This window comes from Palaemon carinicauda, chromosome 20 (assembly GCF_036898095.1).
Source record: "Palaemon carinicauda isolate YSFRI2023 chromosome 20, ASM3689809v2, whole genome shotgun sequence".
NCBI classification, from domain to species: domain Eukaryota; kingdom Metazoa; phylum Arthropoda; class Malacostraca; order Decapoda; family Palaemonidae; genus Palaemon; species Palaemon carinicauda.
The window spans coordinates 10,901,828-10,929,676 of record NC_090744.1 but is presented as its reverse complement, the minus strand read 5'-3'; the positions used below and the strand labels follow the sequence as shown (position 1 = coordinate 10,929,676).

Below are 27,849 nucleotides of genomic sequence, written 5' to 3'. Positions count from 1 at the left end.
AACTGATAGAATATTTCAGCTGTTATTTTACGATATGAAATACGATGAAGTTATTTACAATTCTGGCGATTTTGTTTTCATGCTACGAGTAATAATTTTTGTATTAATGTTTATACAAATATTCTTCATCATTATACGTGTGAACTCTCTCTCTCTCTCTCTCTCTCTCTCTCTCTCTCTCTCTCTCTGTAAACCTCGTGGCGTAGTGGCAAGCACACTCAACTCAAAGTCTGAGTGACCTAGGCCTAAAAGGTTTAAAGGTCACTCATGAGTGGCCAAGGCAAATGCCATGGCTATGCCCTAGAGGTCAAACTTCCAGCTAATGTTTTTCTTCATGTTGAACAGGATGGCAAAAGTCTCCCTTTATAGTTTATATATGAAAGATCTCATTTGAATTCTGTTGCGGTTCTTAAAATGCTTTATTTTAATTGTTCATTACTTCTCTTGCAGTTTATTTATTTCCTTGTTTCCTTTCCTCACTGGGCTATTTTTCCTTGTTGGAGACCTTGGGCTTATAGCATCTTGCTTTTCCAACTAGGGTTGTAGCTTAGCAAGTAATAATAATAGTAATAATAATAATAATATCATTACTATTATTATTACTTGCTAAGCTACAACCCTAGTTGGAAAAGCAAGATGCTATAAGCCCAAGGTCTCCAACAAGGAAAAATAGCCCAGTGAGGAAAGGAAACAAGGAAATAAATAAACTGCAAGAGAAGTAATGAACAATTAAAATAAAGCATTTTAAGAACTGCAACAGAATTCAAATGAGATCTTTCATATATAAACTATAAAGGGAGACTTTTGTCATCCTGTTCAACATGAAGAAAAACATTAGCTGGAAGTTTGACCTCTAGGGCATAGCCATGGCATTTGCCTTGGCCACTCATGAGTGACCTTTAAACCTTTTAGGCCTAGGTCACTCAGACTTTGAGTTGAGTGTGCTTACCACTACGCCACGAGTTTTACAGAGAGAGAGAGAGAGAGAGAGAGAGAGAGAGAGAGAGAGAGAGAGAGAGAGGAGAGAGAGAGAGAGAGAGAATTCACACTAATAATGATGAATATTTGTATAAAAATTAATACAAAAATTATTACTCGTAGCATGATAACAAAATCGCCAAAAATGCAAATAACTTCATCGTATTTCATATCGTAAAATAACAGCTGAAATATTCTATCAGTTACTTGGGAGCAACATGTTATTTTAATCCTTACAATATCAGACATTTTTACAATAGTATACGTCTTTTTTCAAGAGAGAGAGAGAGAGAGAGAGAGAGAGAGAGAGAGAGAGAGAGAGAGAGGCAGGGAAAGGAAGAGAAGACGATGGATTGACGAACTAAGAAAGCTTGCGGGCGTGGACTGGCATAGATGGGCCATAGTCAGACGCAAGTAGAAAGTCATGTCTGAGGCCTTTGTTCTGTAGTGAACCACTAACAATATTCCCGTGATAAAAAAGAAAATTATTATTTAGACCAAACGATATTTATATTTATATTTATGTTTATATTTATATTTATATTTTATATTTATATTTATATTTATAAGGATTTTTTCAGACGAATTTGTGTTGAGGGAGAGAGAGAGAGAGAGAGAGAGAGAGAGAGAGAGAGAGAGAGAGAGAGAGAGATCCAATTAAATGTATTAATAAATGAATAAACAAGGGAATAACAAAAAATCCTGATACATATTAACTTACAATAATAATAATAATGATAATAATAATAATGATGATAGTAATAATAATAATAATAATAATAATAATAATAATAATAATAATAATAATAATAAATAAAAGATATAGATAATGATACAATTGAAAATTAATTGAAATGAAATATTTAAGAACAATATATATAAATATATATATATATATATATATATATATATATATATATATATATATATATATATATATATATATTCTGCTTTGAAATGCATTTCGTGTTATGAGAGAAAAGGCAAATATATATATATATATATATACATATATATATATATATATATATATATATATATATATATATATATATGCGTGTGTGTATATATATATATACATATATATATATATATGTATATATATATATATATATATATATATATATATATATATATTCTGGTTTGAAATTCCTTAAGTGTTATGATATGTAAGGCAATACTTTCAAGCTACTTATTACTTACAATAACTTGCAATCACTCACTTTACAACATGTTTCCGTATGCAAAAGTATATACAAGTCACACCTACATTAGAAGAGAAAGACACTCCCGAATCAAACCATTGTTCTCTAGTCTTGGGTAGTGCCATAGCCTCTGTACCATGGCCTTCCACTGTCTTGGATTAGAGTTCTCTTGCTTGAGGGTATACAATGGCACGCTGTGCTATCTTATTTCAATTCCTTTTATTTGAAGTTTTTATACTTTATATATGAAATATCTATTTTAATGTCGTTTTCTGTTTTTGAGATAATCTATTTTGATTATTCATTACTTCTCTTGTGTTGTTTATTTCCTTATATCCTTCCTCACTGGGCTATTTTTCCTTGTTTAAGCCCTTGTGACTATAGCATTCTATTCATTACTTCTCTTGTATAGTTTATTTCCTTATATCCTTCCTCACTGGGCTATTTTTCCTTGTTTAAGCCCTTGTGACTATAGCATCCTGCTTTTCCAACTAGGGTTGTAGCTTAGCTTATATTGATAATGATAATAATAATGTGAGGGAGTATTGACGCAAAGGGCCTCGGTTACACTTCGCCAGTTGTGAGATAATATATATAGTATATTTGTCAATTTATATGATTTTTGTCCAAACTGTCTCCCAGTTCTTACACCCTTCTAACTCTATGCTTAGAGAGAGAGAGAGAGAGAGAGAGAGAGAGACGAATAGGAAATAACTGATAGATATGAGAGAGAGAGAGAGAGAGAGACAGAGAGAGAGAGACGAATAGGAAATAACTGATAGCTGGATCTCTCTCTCTCTCTCTCTCTCTCTCTCTCTCCTCTCTCTCTCTCTCTCTCTCTCTCAGCGTAGAGTTAGAAGGGTGTAAGAACTGGGAGGCAGTTTGGACAAAAATCATAAAAATTGAAAAGTTTACTATATATATTATCACAACTGGCGAAATCTAACCGAGGCCCTTTGCGTCAATACTCCCCCACATTATTATTATCATTATTAATATAAGCTAAGCTACAACCCTAGTTGGAAAAGCAGGATGCTATAGTCACAGGGGCTTAAACAAGGAAAAATAGCCCAGTGAGGAAAGGATCTAAGGAAATAAACTATAATTAAAATAGATTATCTCAAGAACAGTAACGACATTAAAGTAGATATTTCATATATAAAGTATGAACAAGTTCATATAAAAAGAATTGAAATAAGATAGTACAGCGTGCCATTGTATACCCTCAAGCAAGAGAACTCTAAGCCAAGACAGTGGAAGGCCATGGTACAGAGGCTATGGCACTACCTAAGACTAAAGAACAGTGGTTTGATTCGGGAGTGTCTTTCTCTTCTAATGTAGGTGTGACTTGTATATACTTTTGCATACGGAAACATGTTGTAAAGTGAGTGATTGCAAGTAATTGTAAGTAATAAGTAGCTTGAAAGTATTGCCTTACATATCATAACACTTAAGGAATTTCAAACCAGAATATATATATATATATATATATATATATATATATATATATATATATATATATATATATATATATATATATATATTTACCTTTTCTATCATAACACAAAATGCATTTTAAAGCAGAATATATATATATATATATATATACATATATATATATATATACATAAATATAGACATATATATATATATATATATATATATATATATATATATATATAATATATATATATATATATATATATATTTCTTAAGTATTTAATTTCAATCAATTTTCAATTGTATCATTATCTATATCTTTCATTTATTATTATTATTATTATTATCATTATTATTATTGTTATTATCACCATAATTTTCATTATTACTGTATTATTATTATTATTATTATTATTATTATTATTATTATTATTATTATTGTAAGTTGATATGTATCAGGATTTTTTGTTATTCCCTTGTTTATTCATTTATTAATACATTTAAATTGCCTCTCAGAGAATTGGGATGAGAAATTTATGCTTTTATCAAAGCGACACACACACACACACACACACACACACACACACAGAGGAGGCAAGAAATGCATTAATATGAAAACAGTTACTCGTCTGCTAAATCTCACGGACTTGAAAATTCTCTCTCGAAAAGTATTAATATATAAAGCAAGGGTTTATTCATTCAGAATCTCTGCCTTAATAAAGACTGTTTGAATATATATTTTCCAGTATTCATTACCACTCCTAATGATTACTTAGTTAAAAACTTTATTAAAAACCTAATTCTCACGGACATCAAGATAGCCCCTGAGGGCTTGAGCCTAGGCCAGATGCGGCCCTCGTCACGACGGTCAGTCTACAATGAGTAGTGAACAGAAATGGATGTACTCAACTTCGTTCTTCGTTCCTAAGGGTAAGGCTATTTTTTTCTTTTGTAACTTTGTGTTGTTTTGATTGTTATGGATTCTCTTAATTTCAGTAATGTTATCAGACATTTTTTTTATCATACGGTGTTTAAGCAAATTTGATTACGCCTATGGCAACAAGATTACTGTATACCATGAGAGAGAGAGAGAGAGAGAGAAAGACGAAAACAAACGACTTACTCTAGCTTTCCACCTTGCACACACACCCGCATGTACGCACGCACACATGTACATATACGCACACACCTACGGTGACATCGTCATAGCCAGGAGAGAGAGAGAGAGAGAGAGAGAGAGAGAGAGGCGAAAGCAGATACCAGATACTAGAGGCATATATATATATATATATATATATATATATATATATATATATATATATATATATGTGTGTGTGTGTGTTACTAGTCCACCGCAGGACAAAGGCTTCAATCATGTCCTTTCACTGTGTCTGTTTATGGTCTTTCTATGCCCGTTCACACCCGCAAAGTTTCTTAGTTCGTCGATCCATCGTCTTCTCTTCCTTCCCCTGCTATTTTTACAATCTCTAGGGACCCATTCTGTTGTTCTTAATGTCCATCTATTGTCTGTCATCCTTATTTTTAGGTCTTCTTCTGTTCCCGCCATTATATAAAGAAAAGATATCTTATTGGTAAACGACTCAGTTTGTCTCGACAATTCATGCATTTATTCATCCATTCGTTCGTGCATTTATACATATTTCATGTGTTATTCACGTCAGCTTTCGTGATTTATACACGCACATTTATAAGAGAGAGAGAGAGGAGAGAGAGAGAGAGAGAGAACCAGTACATGAACCAGTACATGATTCATTTGAAATAGGATGGCCACATACACCCTCTCTCTCTCTCTCTCTCCTCTCTCTCTCTCTCTCTCTCTCTCTCTCTCTAATTGTCCCCATGCTGATGATTTGTATAACTTACTCCACGAATAATAATAATAATAACAAATATTCTAGTCTAGGGATTTCCATGGAATAGGCCTACTGTTGGGAGTAGAAGCAGTGGTGGTATAAAGCTTTGAAAGAATTATAGGCCTACAATTTCCTGTGGTTAATCCCATGGGATTAGGGACTCTCTCTCTCTCTCTCTCTCTCTCTCTCTCTCTCTCTCTCTCTCTCTCTCTCTCTCTGAGCTTGATTTTCCTTCTTTATTGAACTGTATAAACAGTTTCCTGCTCTTCGGGTGATAGAGATAAAGACTTACACAAAAATAAATCATGAATATTATTATAATTGGTAGAAAAAATTAAAGGAAATAATTTATCAGTTACCAAGATCATTGTCACAAGAAAAATTAGTTTTCTCCCGCACTTGCCATAGGCGAAAACTAAAGACCAGAAAGTATAAGAAGACATTTCTACTTTACATAGCGAGGGAGAAAATAAAAAATGCATCTGTCACTTTTAAGGTTCATTAATTCTTAGCCTACTATAAATACTTTTTAGAATTTATTACATTTTTTAATATACTTAATTTCCATTACAGTTATGCTGGCTATTTTGGAAATTAAATTATGTTAAGGCCTATATGAAACTTAAACGTGTTTTTTAACATGATTTTAAATATTATGGTGAAGATGGTTGTCAAAATTCATTAAGTTTAAATCCTTAGTTATGTATGTTGGCTTATGTTAATTACGCATAGATATAAGTCAAGAAAATCGTGCTTAAAATTGAAGTTAACTTTGGCAAACAATTCTTTGTGAAACGGAATTGCATTTCAAGGGCTTAAGGAATGTTTTCTTAATATAAACTAGACCATTTATAGTATATTAAATCCCTTTTTAATTAATAATAATAATCTTTATTTCAGCAAAAGCCATATACAGAATTACAATAGGGGTACAATGATCTTACATTTTTGACATCGGTAAAAAAAAAAAAAGATGAGATATGCAATAATATCAGTGATATATTACAAACATCAATTAGCAGGTTGACCACAGAGTTCTAAGGTCTGGGTAACAAAATCATAATAGCATTAACGCTTAATAATGATGATAACATGCATATCAGCAAACAAAAAGAGAGGGAGGAAAAAAAATGGCGATGACAATGATAATTATGTTGGAACAATAATTGCTTGAATAATGATGAAGCGCTGGGAAAAGAATCTAGTCACAGAGCAGGTGGTGTGAAGGAAATACAGGACTTCCAGACAACACAGATATAACATAATAAAACACGTTATCATAACATTACTGGGTATCATACCTAAGTTATTTAGTGTTGAAGATTTGGCACGGCCACACTATCAAAGATTAGTGAATACAATTCATTGTACTGGAAGCTTCCGTATTCCAGGTTTCCCACATTTTGGATTTTATTCTCGCTGCACTTGCAAGCACATTTTGAATTAGGGGATTTTCACTAGATCGTAGGCGGGAGGTGAGACTTACTATAGAGCAACGAATGATGGTTTTTAGGTTATCCAGTCTATTTTCAACAAACATCGCTGAAGCTGAATGGTGCCTCGGTGTATTGGTGAGGCGTCTTAGGATATCATTGTGAATGGCTGTGATACGTCTCATCGATTCACGTGTGTAGTTTGCCCATAGCGAGCAGCCGTACATGTTATAGCTGTAGGTTTGAAATATGAGTTTTTTTTTTTTTTTTTATATCTTGGCGGCAGAAGGCAAATTTTCTCGTTACCATGTTCCCTAGACAACACAATTTACGTCGCCTGTTTTCTCTCTCTCTCTCTCTCTCTCTCTCTCTCTCTCTCTCTCTCTCTCTCTCTCTCTCTCTCTCTCTCGTCCATCCTTTATAAAAATCGCGTATATGACATATGGTTCTATTTCTCTGGAATTTAGTTAAAACCCTTATTTATATATATAAAAAAGAAAACATATCTATAAGGTATAAGAGCGTCGATATGTAAACTATTCTATATACAAGGTTTCACATCTAAGGTATTCATGAGAGAGAGAGAGAGAGAGAGAGGAGAGAGAGAGAGAGAGAGAGAGAGAGAGATCGTTACTCATGTCTCGTGGCCTGCCGGGAAACTTATTACTTCACTCCGACACCCGAAGGACGAAGGGGGCGGAAATCAGCTGTCTCTCTCTCTGTCCTTATTTCGTATTAATTATGATTCACTATCTTATTATTTTCTTCCTGAAATATATTATTTATCTTCGATAATTCTATTATTTCTTGACATAACTGTTGATATTTCATCATTTATTTCCGATTAAAGTTATTCAAATTCTCTTTGAGTTCTTCTTCTTCTCAGTTTCCATTTGCCGTTCAAATTCGAGATCTTTAGATAAGTGACTATTTAAGAACATTACCAAAGTACTTTTAAGTACTTTAAGTCTTATGTGATGTACTCTCCTGTACTGTACATTCTTGTGGTATTACTTTATAATGTGGAATGTTGCTTCGCCATGGATTACTTTCACAACATTTATAGGAAATTATTATTATTGTTGTTGTTGTTGTTGTTAGCCTCTGTACCATGGTTTTCCACTGTCTTGGGAATGTGTTCTCTTGTTCATAAAATATTTTATTCTAATTGTTCACTTCTGTAATTTATCTATTTCCTTATTTCTTTTCCTCATTGGGCTGTTTTCTCCGTTGGAGGTCTTATTGGAGTTATGGCAACCTGCTTTTCCGACTAGAGGTGGAGATTAGCTAATAATAATAATACAGATATGCTTTCATGTCTAAAACAAGCCTCTCTCTCTCTCTCTCTCTCTCTCTCTCTCTCTCTCTCTCTCTCTCTCTCTCTCTCTCTCTCATTAGTATTATTATTATTATTTCTGGGTACAAATATTAATGATTGAAGGCGCAGATAGACAGACTTGACCACTAAGTATATATATAGGCTTATACACACACGCACACACACACATTATTATTATTTTTATTATTATTATTATTATTATTATTATTATTATTATTATACTATTATTTTTATTATTATTTCGGGCTACACATACGTTAAAGAGCCAGGGCGTAGAGAGATAAACTTCACACACATGTAGGTATGTAAATACAGTATATACATATATACATACACATATATACATACTTAGGTCTATATATATATATATATAATATATATATATATATATATATATATATATATATATATATATATATATATATATATATATATATATGCGTGTGTGTGTGTGTGATAAATCTACTTTTCTATGCCAGTGTTTCTTTCCATTGTCTAATTTCAGTCATTAACATTGTTGTTTTATTGGCCTCTTGTTTATTTACGTTTATTAGGTATTATTTCAACAATACTTATTAGGGGAAGAGGTATGGGATATATATATATATATATATATATATATATATATATATATATATATATATATATATATATATAGCCTATATATATATATATAAAGATGATACGTATAATGCCTTTATCCATAGAATGATATAAAATAAATGCAAATAATACATATGTGGGAAGGAATAAATAGAATAGGGATTGAATATAAGTAGGCTGCTTAATAGGAACTCAACCTTTAACCGCGATCCCCAAAGTCTTAAAAGCAAAATTCTCTCTCTCTCTCTCTCTCTCTCTCTCTCTCTCTCTCTCTCTCTCTCTCTCTCTCTCTCTCTCTCTCTCTCTCTCTCTCTATATATATATATATATATATATATATACGTAAGAATATTTGATCTCAGACAATCAGCTGATCGACTCGAAAACACTCCCTTTCCCTTAAACCATTCGGCTTCAACCACCACACACACTCATACGTACACATATGTATACCCGTACACACGCACACACGGCTGAGCTGAGTCATGGCTTAGCCACCCCACCTTTCCCTTGTCCTCCTGCTTTTTGTTTGTTTTATTTATTATTATTATTATTATTATTATTTCGCGCTTCACATACGTTAAAGAACTACGGCTTAGAAAGTAGGTTGGCCAGGGCACCAGCCACCCGTTGAGATACTACCGCTAATGAGTTATGGGGTCTTTTGACTGGCCAGACAGTATTACATTGGATCCTTCTCTCTGGTTACGGTTCACTTTCCCCTTGCCTACACATACACTGAATAGTCTGGCATATTCTTTACAGATTCTCTTCTGTCTTCACACACCTGACAACTCTTGAGATTACCAAAAATCTAGGAGGACGCTCCAAAATCAAACCATTGTTCTCTAGTCTTGGGTAATGCCATAGCCTCTGTACCATGGTCTTCCATTATCTTGGGTTAGAGTTTTCTTGCTTGAGGGTACACTCGGGCACACTCTCCTATCTTATTTCTCTTCCTCTTGTTTTGTTAAAGTTTTTATAGTTTATAGAGGAGATATTTATTTTGATGTTATTCTTAATATTTTATTTTTTCCTTCTGTCCTTTCCTCACTGGGCTATTTTCCCTGTTGGAACCCCTGGGCTTATAGCATTCTGGTTTTCTAACTAGGGTTGTAGCTTAGCAAATAATAATAATAATGATAATAATCCACACATGTAGGTATGAAAATATATACATACACACATTTATACGTAGTTAGGTCTATATATATATATATATATATATATATATATATATATATATATATATATATATATATGATAAATCTACTTTTCTATAACTGTTTCCTTCCATTGTCTAATTTCAGTCATTGTTTATCTATTAGGGGAAGAGGTATGGGATATATATATATATATATATATATATATATATATATATATATATATATATATATATATATATATATATATATATATCAAACAACTTATATAGCCGCTATTAGTCCACTGGAGGACAAATGTCTAAGACATGTCCTTATTCATGTCTGGGGTTTGGCAAGTTTTTTTGTCACTGGCCAACTGCGGTTCAGTGATGGTGGGAGATTTTTGTCTGATCACTCACAGCAAACCATCCTAGTATGGGTGGCTTTGACTCTTTTTATAGCATAGCTATCATAGCTCTATAGTTTATATAGGAAATATTTATTTTAATGTTATTGCTATTCTTAAGATATTTTATTTTTCATTGTTTCCTTTCTTCACTGAGCTATTTTCCCTGTTGGGGCCCCTGGGCTTATAGCATCCTACTTTTCCAACTAGAGTTGTAGCTTAGAAAGTAATCATAATAATAATAATAATACGCAAACCTTTTCACCATGTTAGGATATCCGCACACACACACACACACACACACATATATATATATATATATATATATATATATATATATATATATATATACACACACATACACACACATATATATATATATATATATATATATATATATATATATATATATACATATATATATATACATATATATATATACATACATACATACAAATATAACATCATTCGTGTGTATCTATGCTCATGTACATATGTTCTTCCCTGGGCTATTTTTCCTTACAATGAGAGCTTTAGAAAATAAATAATAATAAAAATAATTTATTAATAAGTAAAATTACTGTAATTTGAAAACTTAATCAAGCCAGGTGTTAAAATAACATCAGATGATATAAATCATTTTTTTAAAAAATCGCTAGAAATATTTCTCTCGGTAAAGATTCTTCAACAAAATACCTATTGTCTAAACTTTAAATTTCTTTGATATAAAATATATTTTATAGAGAATAGTACTACAAAATAGATTTGTATAATAGAGAAATATGTATTAGATGAAATTAATGTTTTATTTGGCTGTAAAATTAGAAATTATGAAGGGGTTTTACTCATCGTGTTTGGTAACACAAGTGGTAAAGTATTTTGCAAGGGTGATGGTAACGTGGCAAAAATAGAATTTTCGGGTTATGGCTTATAAAACATTAATGAACCATTATAAAGGCAATGTAAAGCCTTAAAATCTAATATAATTAATCATTTAAGGATATTCCAATCTAGAGACAACTGTATCTAGGTGAAAACATTAAAAAATCGAGTTTTATTGTTAGCAGACGAATTTATTTTGGGAAACGAAACTAAATAATTAAAATAGATTATTACTAATTGTCTAATTGTATTTTGTGAACTTGATTTTTAATTCTTTAGACAGTGGTCGTCTACTCGAATGAATGGTTTATCGATATATATTACTCATAATAGGCTTATAATCTCAAAAAATTCGTGGACACAGTGATAGTATGGACATCTGCTGACAGCAAAAGTAACTAAAATATTGCAAAAAAAATAATACGAGTTGCAACTTTGTATATCAAAGAGGCTATTTTGTGCAAGACATACACTATTTAATCATTGCTTTGTAAGACGAATAGATTAACAAATAGTATTACTTTTCTTTCGAGTAATAGTGTATGCAATTACTAAGAGGAAAACTATTTAAATATTGAATTTAAAAAACTATTAGTAACTTCTCTATCTGAGAGTATTCATTAAAATACCCATAGTCTAAGTTTTAAATTCCTTCTATATAAAATATATTTTATGTATAATAATAATACAGAATATATTTATTTCCATAATTAAAGTTTTTTTTAGATATTATTAATGATCAATTTGATTGTAAAACTAGAAATCTTAAAGGTGTTTTGCTAAATCATATTTGGTAAAATAGATAGCACACGGAATTCTGAAACAGAGTCAGCTACTTGTGTTACCAGAAGAAGTGAGCAAAATACCTTCAAGATTTCAAATTTTACAATCAAATAGGGCTTTAATGGTATCTAAAAGAGTTTATAATCTTGTATAGATATATTTTGTATTAGTTCTGTACATAAAATATATTTTATCTATAAGAATTTCAAAACTTTAATAATAGCTCTTTTGATGACTAGTATGGGCAAGGTTGAAGTTGCTAGAAGTGGCTAGTAAATTTTCTATTTTCATTTTCTTCTCAGTATTTATCTTCACAATTGGATATATTATAACTCCAAATAAAAGTAATTTTATTTTTTAATAGATTCGTCTTAAATTGCAATGATAGGACAGTGCATGTCTTGCACCAAATACCTTCTTTGGATATATAAAGTTGCCATATAGTATCTAATATATGTCTATATAGTTATATAAATAGTTACTTCTACTGCCAATAGGTGCCCATACCATCGCTGTGTCCATGAATTTCTTGAAATTGCCAGCCTAAATTGAATTATAAATATATTTAAATCATTTAATAGAATACAGGAACAGTAGTATCAAAATTAAAGCTGAAATTTACATGATAGAATGGGCCAATTTATAAGATATTGTTTTATTAATTTAGTTTAGTTTCCCTAAATTAATTCGTCTGCTAAAAATAAATCTCCATTTTTAAGGTTTTCATCTATATATAACTATCTCTAGGATGGAATATTCCTTAATCATCATCTATATTAAATCTTAAGACTTAGCATTGCCTTTAGAATGGTATATTAATGTTTTATAAGCCATAACACCAAAGTTATTTTTTGCCACGTCCACGTGACCAATAGCATTCTGAAAATGCTTTTTTCCACTTGTTTTACCAAACAAGATGACTAGAAACCCTTCATGAGTTTTAAATTTATAGTCAAATAAAACATATGGGATATAACACAATCCATTTCTTGTATATAATTGTATTTTGTTGTACTTGTTTACAAAAGAATATATTTTATATGAAAGAATTTTAAAGCTTAGACTATAGTTTTTTTTTAATGAATGGTCCTTACAAGAGAAAAGCAGCAATCAGTTTTAACTTATCTATATTATTAATTTTTATTTCAACAATTAAATAAAATCCTGACTATAAGTTATAGTAATTTTATTTTTTAATAAGTTCGACCTAGATTACTGTGTCCACAAATTATTATTATTATTATTATTATTATTATTATTATTATTATTATTATTATTATTATAAGAAACACTAAGGGAGAATTAATGAAAAAAGACTATAAAATATCTTGAGATTAGACTGTAAAGAGTTACTCAAGTTAAATTTATAAAACATTATAAAGAATAAACTCTAAAATACGTCCCAAGATTCCTAGAGGAGCCGTTGTAAAGATGAACCTGAAAGGTGTGACAGTTTGAATCGAACATGGCCACCGATCACTGGTCCTTGAACTGTCAGTCAGTCTCTGAAATACGGAAGGCTTTAATTCCACTCTCTTACGCCACTCGTCCTGCCCAAAAATTCCTTAATGTAAGTGATTTCCTAATCTTTTTGGATGGTATACATACATACCACTCATACTGTCAAATAAGTGTTGTATACATAATGGATGAAATTGTGACATGGCCCGTTCCTTCTATATCGTATCTATTTAAATTTGCATGAATGCTTTGTCAAAGGTGTCTGTTAGTTCGTGCTTTAGTCATGTCAAATGAAACCAGCCATTTTTAATTAGTAAAGTGAATTATCCAGTGGGAAGGAACCCTATATGGCCACGGGTAGCCATTTCAGTAAAGCCCATTTCTATGGACCGTACATTATCACTCGCTGTAGAAACTTTCTATTAAATTTATTATACATTTTATTTTTAGTATATCAGTTGTAAACTACCAGATGATAAATTTATAATGCATATTGATACAATATAAGAGATTTGATTTCATTTGAGTTTGCCTCCAAATGTTTAAATTGAGAACCCTGTTATTAAAAAAAAAAAATAATTATTTTTATTAAAATTATAATTACAATTATTATAATTAATTGCTAAGCCATAACCCTAGTGGGAAAAGCAGGATGCTATAAACCCAGGGGCTCTAACAGGGAAAATAGCTCAGTGAGGAAAGGAAATAAGGAAAAATAGAATATTTTAAGGTATTTATAAAATATGTTACTGTTTGGGGTATAGAAAAATCGTTGGTAGTTGCATAGAAAATATTGACTGATTGCCGTTGTGCCAGAGTTGTAGTAAGTCGAGAAGATGTCCTAATTTAAGGGACGCCCACCTAACCCTACATTGATTGCCAAGTCTTTTAACTTGGTAGATATGTCCTAACCTACAGCCAATTTAATTCAATTAGTATAGGAATGATCCTTTCTCAGGGTGGGACACCTTTTATCAATCTTGCTCCTCTTGTTTATTATGATTTGTAATTCCATGTGATTCCATAAGTTGCACTTTGGGTAGATGTCCTGGATGGAGTTCCAGTAGTCAATCTTGGTAAGAACACAGTTAATCACTGGTTTCTGTACAAAATACTCATTCAGTTAATTCTTTGCAAAAGCAATGTTTTTAAGGTGATATTCCGTGTTGCTTACTACATTATGACTTTAAGCACTGAGATACATTACAGTCAAGTGATACCCCTAGGTCACAAAATTTACTTTATATTGGGATCAAGTTGTTATTTGTGTGTCGCCAAAAGTTCTTAAGTTGTCATTCTTTAATTTAGTTGTATATTTGTCATCCATTCCCTAACACTGATAAGAACCTGGTTTAAAGTTTCAGCGGTATCATCAATGTCATTTATGATAGTAGAGTTGTGTATCGTCTGCAAACAGTTTAAACTCCACTTCATACATTTGATAGATCTAAAGAATAGGTACAGAATAAGACTGGGCCTAGAACACTTCCCTTGGGAACCCTTCTTTTTAAATGGTCTTAAGATAAATGAGTTTCCAGTTCGTAGACAGTAGTTTGTCAACCAAGTAATCTTTTAGATACTCAAAGGCTTGATTTTCGATAATATTGGGCCGTAAATCATTAAGTAGCAGTTCGTGCACAACTATCGAAAGAAGCGCTGAGATCGGGTAATATCAAGATACCAAATTTGTTTACATCCATCGTTTCCAGCCGATCATTTACAACAGCAAATGAAATATAATTGTCTGTATGCTGAACGGCTGTTTGGCAATACTTCAAAATCTTAAAAGTGACGAACTATAGTCAATTTTTTTTAGCGAGGCAGATTTGCACCAACTCGCAGCGGTGCCCTTTTAGCTCGGAAAAGTTTCCCGATCGCTGATTGGTTGGACAAGATAATTCTAACCAATCAGCGATCAGGAAACTTTTCCGAGCTAAAAGGGCACCGCTGCGAGTCTGTGCAAATCTGCCTCGCTAACCAATCAGCGATCAGGAAACTTTTCCGAGCTAAAAGGGCACCGCTGCGAGTCTGTGCAAATCTGCCTCGCTAACCAATCAGCGATCAGGAAACTTTTCCGAGCTAAAAGGGCACCGCTGCGAGTCTGTGCAAACCTGCCTCGCTAACCAATCAGCGATCAGGAAACTTTTCCGAGCTAAAAGGGCACCGCTGCGAGTCGGTGCAAATCTGCCTCGCTAATAAAAATGGACTATAGTTGTTCAAGAATGACATATTCCAGCAATTTTGAAAGGGTGGTTTACTATTGCACTGTAATTGTTCACTGGCTATTTTTCTCTTGGTTGAAGAGAGACTAGCTATGGTAAGCAGCTCTTTAAGAGAAGGATACTCCAAAATCTAACCATTGTTCTTTGGTCTTGGGTAGTGCCATAGCCTCTGAACCATGGTTTTCCACTGTCTTGGGCTCAAACCCTAGTCCAGCAGATTGCTAGACAGGGACATTTCCAATATACTACCAAAACCCTTTGCGATGGTACTAGGGAATTAGTCTTTTGAAAACGCCTCTGTCAGGCGATCTGCTGGACAGGTTTTTAATACCTGCTCGAGCATGATAGTTTCTTGTAGTGTCTGCAACCTCACCATCCTTGTGAGCTAAGGATGGGGGTTTTGGTGGAACCCACAGGTCTACCATTCCCTACCCCTCCCTGGTCCTAGTTTGGGTGAAGAGGGCATTTGGTGCTGATCATATGTATGTATGGTAATTCTCAGGAGCGTGTTAATGTCCCTTGCTTCTGCCATTCATGAGTGGCCTTTAAACCCTAAAATCCAGACTAAAATCTTTTAAAGCAGTCTCGGATGAAAGTGTCAGGAATGACTTTCTTTACTTTACTTTAAGGGCTGCTTATCGTGTCCCTTACAGCAGGGGAACCCTACTCTCTACAAGACCTCCAGAGTCGTATTATGATCATTCGGGAACATTTAACATTTCACAATGCCCATTGCTCGCTTACTGTTTGATTATCTTTGTCAAAACAAGAGTATCATTGATTGTGGGTTGGTAACTCCATATTCATATGGGGGGGTGGGTGGTCAGGGAAAAGTAAAATACAAATGGTTTAAGGAAAATGAGGGATCTTTGCCCACACTGGAATGAGTGTTGTTGGATTTTCAACTATTTATTATTATTATTATTATTATTGTTACTTGCTAAACTACATCACTAGTTGGAAAAGCAGAAGCCCATAAGCCCTAGGGCTCCAACAGGGATTATATCCCAGTGAGGAAAGGAAATAAGGAAACTTCAAGAAAAGTAATTGACAATTCATATAAAATATTCCAAGAACAGTAACAACATTAAAATAAATATTTCAAATATAAACTATAAAACTTTAAGAAAAACAAGGGGAAGAGAAATAAAATAGAATAGTGTGCCCAAGTGCACCCTCAAGCAAGAGAACTCTACCCCAAGACAGTGAAAGACCATGGTAAAGAGGCTACAGCACTATCCAAGATCAGAGAACAATTGTTTGATTTTGTAGTGTCCTTCTCCTAGAAGAGCTCTGCAATGTAATTGTTCAGTGGCTTCTTCTCACTTGGCAGGGGTAGAATAGATTTTTTGGTTATGGTAAGCAACTCTTCTAGGAAAAGGACACTTCACTAGAAAGGCAACATCTCCCTCCCCATGCAACCATGTACTGGACTATATTAATCTTTTCCAGAAATGTATCCCCGATAGATTTACAAGAAATCACTCTGAAGGGGTGCAAGCAAAAGTCGTGATTAATGTCCTGTGGGCGTATATTATAGGTATTTCCATATCAAATTTCAGGTCATATGATTTAAATATCAGGGCATAAGAGCAAAAAATGCAAATTTTTGGTCTATAAAAAGTTGAAAATCTAAAAATAATCATTAATTTTTTTGTTTAAAAATAAACAGATTGCAAAATTAACCATTTTGAAGAAACCTGTTCCAAAAATGTCGAGAGTTTCTATTGGTATTTATCTAGGGCACCTCGGTATGAAATTTCAATTCATTTGGTTGTAATACCAGGGCACAGGTGACCAGAATATAATTTATTTTGTCAGAAAATGGCAAAAAAACTAAAATTAATTTGGTATGTATCAAAAGAAAAAATTTAAACTCATCTGGGTATTTACCCACTCGACCTTTGTGCCAAATTTCAAGTCATTTGGCCCAGCAATGACCAAGATGAATTGATTGGAAGGTTTGGCAGCAGGAGGCGAAGAAACATTCAGGAAAAAACAATATACCCGGTATGTCCCTCATATGGAGTGGGGTATGAAAATCAAACCATTGTTCTTTAGTCTCTGGTAATGCCGTAGTCTCTGTACCATGGTTTTTCACTGTCTTGGGTTAGAGTTCTTGTGTTAGAGGGTACACTTAGGCACAACATTCTTTCCTTTATTTCCTTCCCCTACTGGGCTATTTTCCTTGTTGGAGCCCTTGGGCTTTTAGCATCCTGATTTCCCAACTAGGGTTGCATCTGGTATACAAGCTTTGAGATAAATTATTTAATCATACTGAATGGAAATTGATATACGATGAGTAATTGGTCCTTAACCCTTTTACCCCCAAAGGACGTACTGGTACGTTTCACAAAACTCATCCCTTTACGCCCATGGACGTACCGGTACGTCCATGCAGAAAACTGCTATTTGATTTTTTTTTTGCATATTTTTGATAATTTTTTGAGAAACTTCAGGCATTTTCCAAGAGAATGAGACCAATCTGACCCCCCTCTGATGAAAATTAAGGCTGTTAAAGCAATTTAAAAGAAATATACTGCAAAATGTGCTTGAAAAAACAAATTAAAACAAAAATGTCATATGAGGTCTGTGTGAAGAAATTGCTATTTTTTCTTTATAAATTATGTAAATCACTTAGCAGTATACTGTACATGTAATATTTGGAATAATAATTTATTTACTTTCAGATCTATACACTATCAAGCTTTTGGAAGCGGAACGACTATGCTGAGCCTCCGCTGATGAGGATCTCCTCACTCCCTCTTCAGAGGAGAGGAGGAAGAAGCCAAAGCTTCTCAAGGGGGAGGAATTGTGGATTTCTGCCTTGAATCTGCTGGTGGAGTAGTTAGTATTCTTTAATTCATGTTTGATTAAGCACTGGTAGGTGGTTGTGCATTTTAATGCTCTGGTAAAGTGTAATACTGTATATTATATAGAATATAAAAGTTACTTTAGTGAGGAGGGAATTAATTTTCAAAGCAATCTTAATATTAGTTCCAAACAATCATAGGCTGTTTATTTCATTGTATTAGGCAAGTATTTAAGGTAAATCATTTTTATCTCTTAGCCTCGTGCGGGTCCAGTATCATAGCACTGCATGTTACAAGGGTCCTTTTGGATATTGGCTGCACTATACTTCCTTTCACAAGTTCTCTCCTCTTTATCAGATGTCTTTAAACGTAAATATATAACAGCAGGGATTTCCTCCCAAGTTGCACCTCTGCTCTGAAGGATCCTATTTAGAGCTCTGGGTCTTATAGCTGAAATTCTGTATCACAAATCACAGCTCCTATGCTACAATGGAAATATTTCCCTTCCAGTTTGCTATAAAATTGATGTCTCGACTGCCATGTTGACGCATATTTCCATTTGTAGGAGGGCTGTGCCATCAGTGCCCCTCCTCCAGGGCACTGTAGGCATTGCTTAAGTCTTTGCAGCATTCCATTAGCACCTTCCATATATCATTCTACTTTATCTCAATTCCAGGTTCCTTTCTTCTGTCTGCTGTCCAGTCTCTTACCCTTTACTGTTTATCATAGCTGCTCAGTTTTCCTGCACTGGAAATGGGTTCACAGACCCCAGTATTGTCTTATATAGCACAAATTCATAAATCATATCTGTCAGTGTGATCCAAAGACTCATATAGTCTTGAAAATTTTTTATCTTGTGTCTTTCCAGGCTCTTTCTTGATCAACTTCTTATTTCACTTGGTTTCCTTTTGGTTGACTATTCAGTTGGTAATGTGAAATGTTTAGGGATTATATACCTGGCAGTCTTTTGTGTGATTGCCCTCTAAATGAAGATTTAGCCTGTTTGGATAAACTTCTAGTTCATTTTTGAAGGTGCTTGGTCCAAAATAGTTGGCAATATATTATTCATATTTTTGCCTTTCAACTTTTAATTCTTTCCATTTGATCCTTGTTACCATTGAGAAGTGCCACTCCTAATGTAACATGACTGATATTTCAAATTTAATTGAAGTTTTTCTTTCCTTAAGCAATAGAGGTACTTGGGTGTTACGTGTGTGTTTCTGTCAACTCTCAATTGAAGGTATTCTCTTGGGAACCTCATTCCTTTTGTAAGTAGGCAATGTCCAGATACATCACCCTTATAATGAACCTTTTCCCCTGTGACCTCAAGGACTTCCACCTTCTCTTGTCATGCTGTATTGTTATAGCCACAAGCAACATGCTCTTGGGAACCTCATTCCTTTTGTAAGTAGGCAATGTCCGGATACAACACCTTTATAATGAACCTTTTCCCCTGTGACCTCAAAGACTTACATCTTCTCTTGTCATGCTGTCTTGTTATAGCCACAAGCAACATGCTCTTGGGAATCTCATTCCTTTTGTAAGTAGGCAATGTCCAGATACATCACCCTTATAATGAACTCTTTCCCCTGTGACCTCAAGGACTTCCATCTTCTCTTGTCATGCTGTATTGTTATAGACACCAGTAACATTGTTTTCCTCATTAATTTGCATCCTTACATAGTGGTGGTTGTCTTATTTGTACCAACGCTTTTAGATGTTATGGTGCGATTTTTATACAAAATAATCCACTTTTGGTTAACCTTGAGCTAGGACTGTTTCTTTACTTACTTTTACTTTACTTTGATGGCTGCTTTTCCCGTCCCATACAGCAGGGGAACCCCACTCTCTACAGGACCTCCACTGTCGTTTACCTTGTTCGTTCAGAGTAACATTTCGTATTGCATATTGTTCATTTACTGTTGCATCGTCACTGTCAAAAGACTTATGAAATAAGAAAGTCTTCAGTTTCCTCTTGAAAGCATTAATGTCTTCAATCATTCGAATGTTTCGTGGAGCTTATTATATAGTCTCGAGGCCGCATATTTAAAGGCTCTGGAGCCTAAAGTAGACTTAAATCTAGGTTCCAACAGTTTAAAGCCATCTGTAATTATTCTCGTGTCGACACGATTTGTTGGCTGCGCAATATGTAGCAATTCTCTTAAGTATTTTGGACGCCCGGTTCTGAATACTGCCATCCATTTTAATTTGTTGGTTAATCTGGAATTAATGTTCAATTTACCTTCTGTATCACATTCGGTTATTATTTTATGTTGGTCCAACAGCGTTTCTTCTTTCTCACCCTTTATTTTAGTGAGTAAATTAAAGGTACCTTTTAATTCCACAGCACAGTACAGTAATCTTTCAGCCATCTCAGTGTTATGTTCCAAGTCCCTCTGTGAAAGCTGTAAAGTACATGCAGATATCAAAGATGTTTTTTTTTTCCTTTTTTTATAATGTTTCATATTTATTCAAGCCTTTATAAACCCAATAAAGTCACTTTACAATAAAGTAGTTGTTATATAAAGAGGAGTCCGTGATATAGATTTACAGGTCTTCATAAATCCAAGATGTACTAATAAATCAATAGGTGAACCACAATATGGTGGGTGATTACTTCAAGTAAAATATCAGGTTTTCTAAACTTATAATTAAGGATGATTACTTAAGCAATATAAACAGTAACTTTTTGGCCTATAATCTTCCAATCTTCCTCTCCTTGGTTTGACTGCTCCTCGGACAGCATGCAAGATATGATGCCGAGTCATGTGCGTCTAGTATATCGTAAGGAGTTGCCGTACCATCCTCATTTGAAATTCTCATCATCTAAAGAGGAATGGCATCAATAATTATCCAAAATCTAATACAGTAATATATCTGATCCCTTAAATAGAAATATGTCCAACCCCATGATACATCTTTTTTTTATTCTGCTTTCTATCCCAATGGTTTCATTGGTTATATTCTTTTAGAAACTGCTGCATTCTTCAGGTATCAATCTTCTGGTAAATCGTCTTTGGGGCAATTTCAACTTCTCTTGCTCCTGCCATTTTACCCCTGGCTGAGTCTGTTAATAGCTTGTTTTTTTTATTGTTATTTCTAGCTAAGCTACAAACTAGTTAGGAAAGCAGGAGGCTATAAGCCCAAAAAGACAAATAGTCCAGTGATGAAAGGAAATAAGGAAACAGAATAGGTACTTTGGAGAAGTATTGAAAATAAATCCCCTAAAGACCTTGCAATGTAGGTAGTAGGTTGGCCAGTGCACCAGCCACCTGTTTAGATACTACCGCTAGAGTGTTATGTGGTCCTTAAACTAGCCAGACAGTACTATATTAGATCCTTCTCTCTGGTTACGGTTCACTTTCCCTTTGCCTACACATACACTGAATAGTCTGGCCTATTTTTTACAGATTCTCCTCTGTCCTAATACACCTGACAACAATGAGATTACCAAACAATTCTTCACTGAAGGGGTTAACTACATATACCAAGGCCCTTCCCCCAATTTTGGGGGTTAGCCGACATCAAAAATAATGCAACAGAAAAGGGGATCTCTCCTCTCTACATTCCTTGCAGCCTGATAAGGGACTCAACTGAGTTCGGCTGGTACTGCTAGGCGTGCCACAGCCCACCCTCCCCCATTATCCACCACAGATGAAGCTTCATAACACTGAATCCCCTACTGCTGCTACCTCCGCGGTCATCCAAAGCACCGCAGGAAGCAGCAGGGCTTACTGGAACTGCGTCACAATCGCTCGCCATTCATTCCTATTTCTAGCACGCTCTCTTGCCTCTCTCACATCTATCCTATCACCCAGAGCTTCTTTCACTCCATCCATCCACCCAAACCTTGGCCTTCCTCTTGTACTTCTCCCATCAACTCTTGGATTCATCACCTTCTTTAGCAGACAGCCATTTTCCATTCTCTCAACATGGGCAAACCACCTCAACACATTCATATCCACTCTAGCTGCTAACTCATTTCTTACACCCGTTCTCACCCTCGCTACTTCGTTCCTAACCCTATCTACTCGAGATACACCAGCCATACTCCTGAGACCAGTGGTTCTTAACCTTTTATGGCTGTGACCCAAAATTCTGTCCAGATCAACCATGGCGACCCTTACCTTCATAAATACTTATATTTAAATTATAAAATACTTGTGCTTGTAAAGACGTGTGACAGAAACAGAAATCACATGCAGAAATCTTTATTAATGCAAGTAGTGCATCTAGATAATAATGATCCATGAGAAATAAAACAAAGCCCTGAGATTTTTTAAAGTAAAAAAATGTTTGTTAATATAAAAAAATTTATAATTAGACTATAATTTACCATTGTTGAAAAGGGAAATTATTCATACAAGACTATCTGACATGAAATATATTACAGGTAACTCCTAAGAAAGTAGTTCTCAGTAAGTATGTTAGGAAAAATAAAAATTACTTAAAATTTTTTATATTAACCCCTTCCATCCATGCCTCTGCCCTCCACTTCTCTTCCTTCCTTTGTTTCTCCGATTCCTCCTTTCCTAATAGTCCCTTTCCCTACCTTCGTCCCTCATTTCAATCTCTCCATTCCTTACCCCCCTGTCTCCTTTCCTTCACCCCTTCATTCGCTCCCTCCATTCCTTCTTCTCCTCGTCCCTTCGTCCGTAGTGAAGTGGTTAAAGTCAATGAGATCCTTGACACTGTATTGTTTTGGTCAGCTCTTCAAATCTGGGTGATTTTGATGATAGGCTGCATCTTAGGTCATCCTTTGGTTGCAAACGGTTTCTGTATTTTGTCTTTATGACTGTGAGGGCTGAAAATCCTGCCTCGCACAGGAAAGTTGTAGCAAAGGGAATTAGCGTTTTCAGGGCTTCACCTCCAAGATTGGGCTTTTCTTTGTGAACTTTGATCCAAAATGAGCTCAGTGATTCCTTTTGCCTTTTGAAATCGTAATGAAGTGTTGCGTCATTCTGGATCTCGATAAGCTCCTCCTGTAGCTTGCTGATGTTTGCGATTTCATCAGGCAAGTCTTCAGCTTCAATGTTGAAGGGTTTTTTTTTACCCAACTTTAGTTGAACGTATTTTCTGGAATGTAATGATCAAACTCTCTAATTAGCTTGGATATATGTCCCTCAATAATGCCTTGGACTTGGATGAGAGAAAATGATGCAGTCTTTCCAGATTTTATTTTATTCATCCACAACTTCAGTTTATTTTGTTCATCCACAACTTCAGTTTTCCTTTGAATGCTAATAGCGTCTCAGAAAGCCCAACCAATGTCTGATCACGACCTTGCATTGAAAGCACTAAATCTAGCGCCAAAAGCGCTTAGTTGCCAACTCTGGACACTGACACATCAGTGCCTGACTTTCTCCACCTCCCCCTCCTCCTTCCTTCCACCAACGGTTAGATTTAAAAGGCAAGAGATGTTGGTAGTTTTTTCACCTTAATCAAATCGTCTGTCTCAATGTTTTGCTTAACATTAGATGATAGTGACTTAAGACTTCTACATTCAGGATTAATACTTTGATAATATTTTGAATAGGAATATTGGGAAAATAGGAAGTCCACAAGTCCTTGGTGACCCATTTAAATGGCTAGGCGACCCAAATTTGGGTGGCGACCCAGTGGTTAAGAACCACTGCCTTAGACATTTCATCTCAAACACATTCAATTTCTGTCTCTCCGTTACTTTCATTCCCCACAACTCCGATCCATAAATCACAATTGGGACAATCACTTTCTCATACAGAACTCTTTACATTCATGCCCAACCCTCTATTTTTTTACTACTCCCTTAACTGCCCCCAACACTTTGCATCCTTCATTCACTCCCTGACATACATCTGCTTCCACTCCCATTTTCTCTTGTCATAAATCAAGAAGGTTTTTTAAATGATAGAAAGGATAGAGAAGCAGGAAATTTTATCGACATATATAGGAAAAAATATTTGTTAATTAATGAATATATAAAATGTAGACATGCATCGACTTTGTCATTCATAAACTTCTGTTACTCTCTGGGTCACTTTCTATCTGACTTGTCGTTTTTTTACTACTGCTGTAAAGGAGTAGTGGAATTTTAAGATGTACGTTAGAAAGTATAGAAATAATATATTGTATGATGATTGAATTAGCTTTGTACTTACCTTTGTATTCACTTTACAGGCTGATTGATTAAGGAGTCGGATTGATTAAGGAGTCGGATTGATTAAGGAGTCGGATTGATTAAGGAGTCGGATTGATTAAGGAGTCGGATTGATTAAGGAGTCGGATTGATTAAGGAGTCGGATTGATTAAGGAGTCGGATTGATTAAGGAGTCGAAACAAAGTATGAACGTCATCCGTGGTGAGTGTTCCGCTTTTATGTTTTCCTTCTGTGTTTGCTTCTTTGATACTTTGCTCTCATGTTTTCTTCTATAAGGTCTAAAATTTGAGAGGTTAAAGTCATGGAATGAGAGAAAACTTTAAATTATTTAAATTTTGCCAAGGCCAATGTTTCTGCAGTACAGAGTGCAGGCCTTGTTTAGTATACTTGCCTTATAAGTAATTTTTCTACTAATGCGACATCATTTAAAGAAAGTTTGGTAATTTCTATTTCTTCCATATAACTCTACTCATCCTTATTGTCATCTCAACTTAGCTTAAACTAACCTAACTTAAGTCCAGTGTCTCTCCAATGTAAGGTAAATAATGCTTTTGTCTTCTACTTCCACATATGCTTTTGTACAATTTGGGCATCTTAAACTACCGCCTCAATAAAAAGCAAGTTGTCCAATGCACGTTATGACACCCTTGTATAGTCTGCCCCTATTATTATTATTATTATTATTATTATTATTATTATTATTATTATTATTATTATTATTACTAATACTAGTGTTAGCTAAGCTACAACCTCTTTTTTGAAGAGCAGGGCGATATAAGTCCAAAATTTTCATTATGAAAAAATTGCCCGGTGAGGAAAGGGAAGTAATGAACAATTAAAACACTTGAGGAACAGTAACAACATTAAAACATATCTTTCATATATAAACTATAAGAAGAGATTTATGTCAGCCTGTTCAACATAAAAACTTTCGGTGTAAATTTAAATTTTTGAAATTCCCCCGATTCAACTACAGTACCTGACTAAAAATATTCTACAGCATAGTCAGTTAGAATAAAACTTCTAGTATACTGTACTATGAAGTTTTGAGTCTTATGATGCAGAAGGCATAGCCATTAGAATTAACCTTAACCTTGGCAACATTCTTGTTTGTATTGTTTTCCTTTGCTATTTTTGTCATTATCTTTCTGTTATGTAATGATTTTGTCGCCATGTCTTGGTTCCACCTTTTCACATTGCTGCCTTCACTTTTATATATTTAATATTTACACTTCAACTACACGAATGGTTTGTTCAGAAACTCATTTTTAAAACTGAGATTTAGATTCTAGAACAAGAAATATCCCTAACTTTTTCCTGTTGATTTTGGGGGGTGAATTTCTTTCAAGAATCCCCAGTGTTGGGCTTTAGCCCAAATTCCGTAAATCAAATAGCAATTTTTCAATATTAATCTTACCCGATAATCATGTAGCTGTCAACTCTGTTGCCGACAGAAATCTACGGTCGGGATACGCCAGCGATCGCTATACAGGTGGGGGTGAACACCACAGCGCCATCTGTGGTCAGGTACTCCAGTATTTCTTGTCAACACCACCTCAATTTTTCCTCTGTCGTGCCTCCGGCTAGACCTACATGGATACGCTGTTGATTCTGGAGTTTTTGCTCAGGATTTGGTGATGTATTTGCTCTAGAGTTTAGCCTTCGCTATTCAGGAAGCTATATCATTAGCTTAGCAAGTTTTTGGAATTAATTTGATTTAATTTTTTATTTAATTTTGGTACGAAGAGAGTATGAACTCTCTTTCACTTTTAAATGGCCGACCCTTCCCTTAGACGGAAGTGTTGGTGTCGAAGAGAGTATAGACTCTCTTAATTTTGCTTAACAAAGTTATAGATTTATTTTATATCTCTCCGCCTTTTATAGGCCTCTTTGATTAACTTCCTTTTATTATAAACTTATTAAAATTAATTTTTATATTTGTTTATATTCGACCTTTCCTAATAGTAGGCGGTCTTTTCTTGAACCGAAGTTAATTAACATTGAGCCCGTCATTTCGTTTTTACCTGTTAACATATTATGCTATTTTAATGTTTTTGAAAGAATTTCTTTGATAGTCTTGTACTGTTTTCAAAGTTGAACTAACGTTTTGTTTTGTCTCTGCAGTTGTTGACGTTCAGAACGTTCAACTTGCGCTCTATCGTTACGATAGAGAGAGAGTCTATCACGGTGTCACGTTGCAGTAAGAGTAAACCGATTCTAGCGTTTTGTTCATTCTTTCTTAGCTTAAATGGTTTTAATTCTAATAAAGGAACTTTTTATTTGGGAAACCTTTCAGTTTTTTTCCTTTAACAATAATATGTTTTAACGATATATATAATTGGGCTCTTCTCTCAGGTGCTAAGTCAAGAGAGAGAGAGAGAGAGAGATAGAGACGGAGGGAGAGAGAGGAGGATAAACGTTTCGTTCAAGCGGGTAACGTTGTTATCGTTTTTGCTCTTCTCCCTAGTCTCTTTAGGGGAAGAAGGTAAACGTTTCTAGAGTTTTATTCTTGTTCTCAGGCTTTATGCGGTGAGAGATTTTAAACGTAGTTTATTTGATCTAGTGTTTACTCTCTTTTCCAGCCACTGAATTATTTATCTTTCATTATGTTTTTCTGTTACATTGTAATACTGTTTTCGCAATTACTAACTTTTAATGAAGGATAGAATTGCGTGTTTCAGGTACAAACCACTTAAAGTTTCGAGTTCAGTGAAATAAGTGCAAACAGAAAATCAAAAGTGATAAGCGCAAAGTGTTACAGTGTTGCGTTCGAGGGTTCGTCTGTTCGTGCCAGTTGTTCGCCTAGTCTGGGACCTCTTACAAGCTCCCAAGCCCAGGGGAGAAGTAATGTCGAAGGACTTATGGGTTCAGCAGGCCTTGATCGACGAACAGACGTTTCCCTCCGTGGTTTCGGGTGTAACCAACTCACGTAGCCGACGTGATCACCCCACCCACACAAAGACGAGAGAGCCCATTTATTCCTTGTCTGCGGAAGAGGTTTCTCGCAGAAACCATGGACTAAATCTTGCAGATTTTAAGTGCAAGTCGGTCCCTTCCGCGCAAGTCCAACTCCTAGGTGGTGCCATTAGCACTGGGTCAGTTCGGACTTGCTGCAGTACGACAACT

General features: G+C 34.5%; 1 long non-coding RNA gene across 1 annotated transcript in view; it reads left to right on the top strand.

Annotated features, from left to right (window-relative positions):
* LOC137660141 (uncharacterized) overlaps positions 1-25,115 on the top strand; it is a 184,549-nt gene extending 159,434 nt beyond the window's left edge. Inside the window, exon 9 of the long non-coding RNA XR_011047621.1 lies at positions 24,744-25,115. This is a non-coding gene — a long non-coding RNA (uncharacterized lncRNA). The remainder of the gene's footprint in view (positions 1-24,743) is intronic.
* The last annotated feature ends 2,734 nt before the right edge of the window (positions 25,116-27,849 follow it).